This window comes from Homalodisca vitripennis, chromosome 7 (assembly GCF_021130785.1).
Source record: "Homalodisca vitripennis isolate AUS2020 chromosome 7, UT_GWSS_2.1, whole genome shotgun sequence".
Classification (NCBI taxonomy): domain Eukaryota; kingdom Metazoa; phylum Arthropoda; class Insecta; order Hemiptera; family Cicadellidae; genus Homalodisca; species Homalodisca vitripennis.
In genome coordinates this window covers 130731338-130740351 of record NC_060213.1, presented here as the reverse complement: position 1 = coordinate 130740351, position 9014 = coordinate 130731338, and positions in this window count along the sequence as shown.

Sequence of the window (9014 nt, the reverse complement as noted above, 5' to 3'; positions counted from 1 at the left end):
TATTTGAAAAGCTTTGTTGCTTTTCTAAGTTGTAGTAATCAAAATGATTACTTACAACAAAATGATATCGAGGGTCTCATGGAATATGGGAGTTTAAGCCTTTTTCCAAATTGTACTGTAACAAAAAAAACAGTTTTGTTTTTATTCCGTTTTTGTCTCATGGGCTTTGGAGTAGAATGAGCTTATACATTATCGTTAGGCCTAACATTTTCTTTATTAGGTACTAACAGATTTTGTTTAATTAATATTGTACTAAATGAAACTTTTCCAGCTTAAACAAAATAGTTTATAAACACTAACACCTGTAACAAGAATAATACAGTAATCAGGATTTGCTCAGCATCAGCTGTGACAATCCAACAGCTGACTGCCAACTGTTTCATAGAGGAAAAACAAATATGAAATTGCTAAATTTGCAATGTTTTTATATTATGTTATGGCTTCAAAGTACAAGGCAGGCAACTTTCTTAAAATTATTTTTGACGTATAAATTCCTAATGGTTCATACGTCTTTCTTCCATGAAGCTATTATAGGGAATCAGAAGGTGTATGTATGCACATACACGTCTTTTCCATGGCGCCACTTGGCAAAGGTAGTTCATACGCCCTTTGTTTTTTGATCATAAAAAATAAACTGCAAAATATTTTTGTATAAAAACTTAATATAAGATGCGTAATGATGTAACATTTAACACATTCGTAACATTTTTCGTATGTTACATAATAATGTAACATATGAAAAAACCCCAAATCGGAAAAAAAGGGGCTTATTCGCCCCTATTCCATGAGACCCTTGATATTATAAACTAGCATCCCCTGGTTTCAAGGAGTTGCTTTTTCAGCGCATGGCCACGGTCAAAGCGCTGAATTGCCAAATCCCTAGTTTCAAGATTTGAGTAAGAGCTTCAGAACAGTTTCTCGTTATTGAAAATAAAGATATTAATTTTCATGTTAATGACTTTGTTGATATTAAATACTATTATTAAAAGCCGGCTTTTAAGACAAGTGTCGAACCTCATGCAGTGTTACGACCTAATTTTTGGCTATAACATTATGGGAGATGTCTCATTTTATTAGTTTTTTTTTTGTAACATGTACTTTTAAACATATAAACAAGGAAGTACAAAAATTATTGAGAATTTTCCTGAATAACCCTAGGGATATCATAAAAACTAAAAAAAGTTTGGATGGTTATTAATTATATCTTAAAATGATACATTTCCCACTAGGTATTCTATAACTAAAAAGAAGATTTTAAATATGTCTGAGGTTTAATATTGTTCTTATAGATCTACAAGCAAGATGGCCGCAAGCTCTTAAAGCATTACTACTGTAAGTTTTTCGGTTACAAAAAGTCAAGTTATGTATCATTTTGTAATGACCGGCAAATGGAAACAACTTAAAACATTTTTCTTTTCATTTTTACTCAAATTTAAATTCAAATTGATCCCATGAGCCAGGGGGTGTCGAAGAAACACACCGTCCGTCCACATCAATCATCTAGTTTATTTTCTTTAGTGCAAAGTACAATTGGATATTGAATACACCAATTAAAACATAATTCTGTAATACTTATATTTCAACAAATGTTGGAATAGTATGTAATACTCTTTATTTTTATTGGTCAATAAATCAGTTGTATTTTGTCAATATGTAGTATTTTTAGGTAATTGTAGTATAGCGATAAGAATTATTTTTACGAAATGTTGAAATAATTAATTCCTTACTTAGATATATTTGTCATTCTTTGAGTATCTTGATTTATACTGAAAAACATTCTTTGTAGAAGCTAGAAACACTAAAGTTTCGGTTTCGTAACAAAACTGTATGACAATAAGTATATATTGCAATTTCTTTCTTTCTACCAGAAAGTTTTTATAACAAACCCAAATTCTTCATTTTATGATGTAAAAACTATATATATTATATACTTAGTTAGTACTTACTTTAAGTATATATATATATACTTTTGAGTAAAAACAACAACATATCTTAAAGCAGTTTCAAGAAATTGGCAGAAATAGAAGATACTTAATAATCAAGCTCAGTCTGTCGCTGCTCTCTGATGGTAATTTAATCGTAATATTTAGGTTATGTTTATCAGTAACAATCACTTATTTTTATGTTTTAGGTACTCTTTAGTTAAGATTTGTTGCTTTTAATTTAAGGTTGTATTATGTAATTGTATAAGACTGATCAGATCTTTTTGGTGCTGTACTGGTATGTAATTTCAATGTTTTTATGTGGTTTTTATTTGATATACCAAAATAAATTCACTTTTACCACATATTCATAAACCAGTGTTTTATTAGTAAGAGGGTCACTCTGAAAGTGTTGCGATATGTGAAGAGTTGTGCTAGACTAGCTAATCATTAGGCGTGTTTAAAGTAATCCTCTCCAGTATCAATGCTCTTTGAAGTTGAAAGCAATTAACCACTCCATTTTGGAATTCTGTAAAAATATATACGAATCTCATAATCAATTTCAGTTCCCAAGTGAGAACCGCGCAAATGTTTTTTTTTTTTTTTTTTTTTTTTTTTTTTTTTTTTTTTTTTTTTTTTCATATTGAAGGACAATCAGTAGTCTCACATAATGAGTTTGGTTGAATCAGGGTGGTTCTTAACCGTTTTTGTTCCATTTTAGGCCGAAAACTCCAAAGTTTTTCCAGAAGTGTGAGAATAGGAATTGTGGTGCAGAATTAACCCTAATGCTCTAGTCTGCCAAGCAACTGTGCCAATTTCCTATGTCAGTCTTTTGTCCCTCCAACTTATAGCCTTCACTAGTCCATTGCTCCTGAAGTAAACAGTGTACATTACCTTCTTCAACAATCATTGTTCCTTGTTCAGTGAAACAAGAAATCACTAACACTACGTTTCGAGATCTGCAATCTGATCTCTTCTTCAGATAAAGAACTAACCTAATACTTCTTTACCTGAAGAAGAGATCAGATTGCAGATCTCAAAACATAGTGTTACTGATTTCTTGTTTCACTGAACGATGGCAAATGTACGAAAAAATCCTGTTTCCTTCACAATCCTTCCATCGTCAAAAATAACCTTCAAACAATCATTGTTCCTTGACCATTGTGTTCAAACACCCATACAAAACTCTTCTTCAGTTGGAACGACATAGAATGGTGTACACATCATCAACAGTAACAATATTGGAAATAATCTGATGATCACAATTATTAATCAGTTGGTAGGTCTGCTGGCCGATTCTCACATGCTCAAATGTCAAATTGCTCATTTGTAAAATTGTGAGGTACCCATTGAGAAACCTTTTTAAAAAGTCATGCAATGTTGCAGATCTGCACTACTGCAGATAAAATCCCTAGGGAAGCTTAAATCATTAATTAAATGCATTATCTGTCCTTTTGGATCATATTGCAGACCTGATCAATGTTTTCTTCAGTAACGGTGAAATGCAGCCTTCCTGAGTGTTTGTACTCTTGAAGCGAATTACAGTCTCTTCTATAATATTACCTACTATACTACCTATAACAGTAAAATTGAACCAGAAACAAAGGCAATTTTTGAATGTTCGACATACTCCTGAGACAAACTGATTTTACAATCGTAAAAAATCATTGCCCGTAAATGGTCTCTCCATAACCACGAAATTGACATTTCCGAACAAACCGCACAAGTTCACTCATGAATGAAAGTTGTCACGCACTGATTGGCAGGCCCTCGGAAAATCAGTTAAGGCTGATAAGATTATTACAGTATACACTGTCTGCTGATATATCCAAACTTTCAGAGTGACCCTGTATGCATGTTGAATATTTTGTAATAAGTTAAGTTATACCATTTTTTAAAAATTTATTGTATGCTTATAATGTTATTTGTTTAAAGTTTGTATTTTTTATTATTTACGTATAATGGTATTTGATCATTTTGGGTACAAAATTAAATTAATAAAATTTGTTTAGTTACTTGTTATTTCTCTTTATTCTTTACCCCTTCATATATAGGATATACATATATACAAGATACATGTATATATTTTGTATGCAAGGACTTATAGCACTTTTTCTATTGCAGTAATTGTCTTGTATATTCATGTCAAGGAGTAACTTTCTCTCTCCACTCTTTGTCTTCTAACTACTGTGATCGTATCATGTCAGCTTCTCAGTTTGAAGACACTCTGTTTGAAAAAATATCATTCCATTGCATTATCTTAGTAACTTACATTTATCCAATTATTCCTTTCTTTGTACAAGAATCTATTTAATTAAATGCTTAGTGCTTTATAAATATTATGTAGTAATTGAGATTTAAAACTTGTTTGTGAAAAAATTCTCTTTAAAAATGAGTAAAATATTATGTATACATGTAAACTATCCAGAGGTTTTACCAGTATGGATATAAAAAGACTGCTCATTATTTGGTATTTCATATATAGGTATGGACTGATTGCATGTATATCTGAATTTTTTAATTTATTATGTATTTTTTTATATTTATGTTTTGTTGTCGTGTTCATATTCTATTTTTACTTCAAAACATTATAATGTTTGTAACTGGTATTTTTTTTTAATGCCTCTTGAAGTATTGGGGATGAAATCTAAAAAAAATACAGTCATGAATAATTTATTTTGTAGAATTCGAACATAAAACTTATAATTAATACAGTATCCGTAATAACTTATGTGGTAATTATTTATTTTAATCATTTTGATAAAACTAAAAAGATACACAGTAGTTTCATTACATAGACTACATAGTGTGATTTTTAATTAATAACCAACAAATACAACATAATTCAATTTTTAAATAAGGAGTTTTTAGAAACCCTAATCTAGAATTTTACGAAAACCCATTAGAAATTATTTCAGAAGAAAAAGCCAGTCACTCTGGAATTAATCACATGGAAGTATGGAGAATCTAACAGCACCCGTACAGAAAAGATTAAAAAATCATGACTTTTTCCAAATATGCTCTTTGCTCTTAAGAGTCAACTTTATGTTAAAACTGTGAAGTAACATAAAGTATAATATTTGTACTTCAATATTGACTTCCTAGCTGGTTTACTAGAGCTTCTTTTATGGGGTGGCCTATTGCCATGCACCTAACCCATAAGTGCCTTTTGCGCACCCTGGAAGTACACCATGAGGCTAATCAGTTAACGGTTTCAGCAGTTCTACAAACTGCCAAAAAACAACCGATTAGGACCTAGATTAATTCGCTACCGGTACCTTTGTTTAGACTACCAAAGATGGTGTACCGCTCCCTTGCTATGCAAGAGTAGGTTTTCCACCTGCTCATCACACATTCTATAGAGTGGATCCTCCGGAATCTGTGAAGATGCTTCCTCGGGTGACCATGTCCCGTGATCAGACCCCTAACCCAAGAAAACACCAATCTACTTATTGAGAGAAGGTCATCTTAGGGGAAGGCGTCTTTAGAACAATTTTGCTCATTCTCAGAACCGGATGAAACCTCCACCTTCTCTTATGGGTTCACCCCCTTTTTGAGACAGCCCCAAAGGATTCACACCTAGAAATGCCACAGAACGGTTGAGGTCCCATCATAATGGACACCAAGTCCAAATTGGCCAGTGCATCAGCTCTTTCGTTCCCAGAGATCCCCTCATCATCAGAAGCCCAACAGTCATATTATTGATCCTGCCTGACATGGGAAGAACCGACTTGATAGCAATCCCAGACAAGTTTGGAGTTGAACACGAAATAGTCCAGGGTCTTCAATGTTGCCTGGCTATATGTGAAAATGCAAATCGTCTTACTCATTTACCACCGACGAATATTCTCACGAGCACACTCCATAATGGCTGTGACTTCTGCCTGAAAAGCTGTGGGGTAAGGACCTACAGGGACCACCAGCTCCTTACATGGTCTCACACCACCATAATTCCGGTGCCTGTGCCACTTTCCGTTTTAGAGCCGTCTGGAAACCAATCAAGCTCCGCTGGTGGAAGGGGTTTCCTTCCCTCCGACCAAGCTTCCCTAGAAGGTATAACAATCCTGAAGGGTTTGTTGAAAGAAACTCTTTGTGGCATCTGATCAAAGATTACATGCAGAGATGCTAATTTAGCAGTGCCCACTGCTGCAGCCCGAGGCCGACCAAAGTCCCGCCTGCTGAAGACAAAAGGCACTCCTCATGGCCATAGCTCGAATTAGAATTTCCAGGCGGGCAAGGTTTAGGCAACAGTCAAGCCTACGTCTTTGACCACCAGACAACAGCCCCAAACATTAGTGCAAGTCTAACCACGGAGACATACAGCCGCCAATACAAAAACCTCTGCTTGTCTCCAAGACCCACCTAGCACATGTCAGCATTGCACTAAAGACCATTTCCCTCTGGCGATAACTCTTTCCAAATGTGGTCCCCAGTTAAGGACCCTCTCAAGGATTACGCCCAAGTACTTAACTTGGGACTAACTCAATGGAAAAGCCTCTCAATAAGAATGGACCAACACCCTTCAACTGACGCTCTCTTGTAAAGGCAATCACGGTAGCCTTTGTGGAGTTGACACTAATCAGATAGATATTTTAGGCGTGTATATTACTAATATATTATTTTAATTCAACCAACACTTTTACTTATTTAGAAAAGTGTATTCATTTTTGACTAGAACAAAGCCTCACTGCGTGGCCGCCGCTCGACTCGTTCCACCCTAGGGACGGCACTGTGTGCCATGTCTTTTATATTACTAATCGTTGGCTCAACGATAGTTTTTGAGAAAATAACTAATAATACAGGTTTACTCTATGAATCGTCTTGACAACAATTCTAGTTCTGTATTTGAGCTTTTCTTCTAATGTCGTTGTTACACCCACTTATAATTAAATGAAAAGGGTCGATTGTCCAACAGAGATCGTAACAACTTTTCTTTTTGCCAATGTTTTGAATATCTCAAAAGATGGGCCGTTTTCACAACGACCCTAAATTCAATAAAAAGTTTATACAGAAATAACTAGGTATTTTACTCAACCGTAGTGGCAACGGTCCAAAATAAAGCTTTATGTAAACAATATGGGAAAGGATCTTGACTCGAACACTACCACTTCTCATGAATACAGAGTGTCCCGTATGCATGTTGCTAAACTTCAGGAGGTTATTCCAAAGGTATACAAACAAAAGATGTCAGATGTGAACATATTGTCTATCTCACTATGTGTTTCGTCCATCTATCTGTATGTGATTTCTAAAAAAAGATTAATATCTCAGAAGTAACTTAAGATAAAATCACGATACTTGGCATGAATCTTGCTCTTGATATTTTGCACAATTCTTAAAGGTTTCATTTTTGTACAGCATTCCTTTTAAAATTTTTAAAGCTAAATATTTCAAAAACCTTACATTTTAGTAAAAACCTCTAAGAGACAACAACGTTGAATAATTTAGTCGTACAAATTATGGCATAAAGATTTTTAAGGTAGGACAACTATTAACTAAAAAATTTAATTGTTTCAAATAAAACTTCCTTAGTAAAATATTTAAAATTTTTAAAATAAAATCATTTTTCCAAAAAAAGGTACAGTATGAGCAATTTATGTGTGATAAGGGAGGCCTAGTGCTCTTTCTTGTAACTAATAGCTGTAACAAGGATACCATTTAGTTAGATTTAAAAAAATAACAGCGATCCTAAAGCATGTGCTCAATTTGTCCACCATTCATGTCTATGCATCGTTCAAGTTAATTTCTCATAGAATTTCTTATTCGTGCAAATACCCCTGATTTCTGTATAATCGTAATACAGCCATTCACTAGTCTTTTCCTAAACATTTCAATACTTTCCACAGGTGTTTGCTATACCAAAGGTAACCCCAAACAAAAAACTCAAATGCGTTTAGATCAAGAGACCTGGCAGGACCGCCATCCGGCATAAATCACACTGAATCTTTTGTATGGAGGCATATCTTTTAATAGTTCAGGTAGCACGTTTTGTAAGTCCAAATATGGCACTCAGTTTAGTCCTCAAAAGCAATTATTTTAATAAACAAAAATATCTTCTCTCAAAAATCCTGCATCATCAATAAACAAAACATTTGCCAGACATAATGGAAACAAAACATCTTTTCTCAAAAGCCATTCACACAGATTCGTTCTAGGCTGGAAGTCTGTTTAAGATAACTTTGGACTCTTTGAATATTATAAGGATACAATATAACAGTTGAAATTTAACAATACGCCAAACAAGAGGATTTTCACAATATTCCTTCCTCCTGTGACAACCTTCTGACACTTACTTGGGCCTTCTTCAACGGCATTTAATATACTTTGTCGAGCTCTTAATATAGTCACTGAAATTGCACGGGTCAACTTCTCAATTTGCGTAAAGTTTCCCAGTCCCTCAGAGACCTATGAACACTTGCGAACGTTTCTATATACGGTTTCTTCTGTTAAATTGTCTTTATGCATAGAGTCGCACTGCCTCTCGCGAGTTTCCATCAGCCAATCCATAAATAAAATGAACGTCTGTTAACTCTTCATTTGCATAAATAGGTATTATGGTGTATTAAGAAATTAAATAAGATATACAATAATAGCAACGTAAACAGCAAAACTTTGCCTAGAAAACATCTGAATCTCGCGGTTTTTGATTATTAATGAACTCTAACCAATAAAAAATAAAAACGTTTGTTTCCCAACAATAAACCGTCAATATTACAATCAGCTTATAATTAGTGATTGTACAACATTAAACCTACACAACTAATAAATGTGATTTCTCAATTATTTATCCTATTATAAGGGCGTTTTAAAGAAGGATTACAATTCTTTTTTAGTTTAAATGTTTAATTTCGTATTAATAACAAGCAAATTTGTATTCGATAAAAATTTCAAGTTCTCAGTTAATAGTTGTCTGATCTAAAAATCTTCATGTCATAAATTATAGATACTAAATTCCTTAAAAATTTTCTTTTACAGTTTTGTAATAATTTTTGTTAGATATTCAGCTTCAAATTTTTAAATGATTGTCTTTAAAAAAGGATTTTATACAAAAATTAATCTTTTCCGAAATTATTTAAACTTTCAAGATCCATC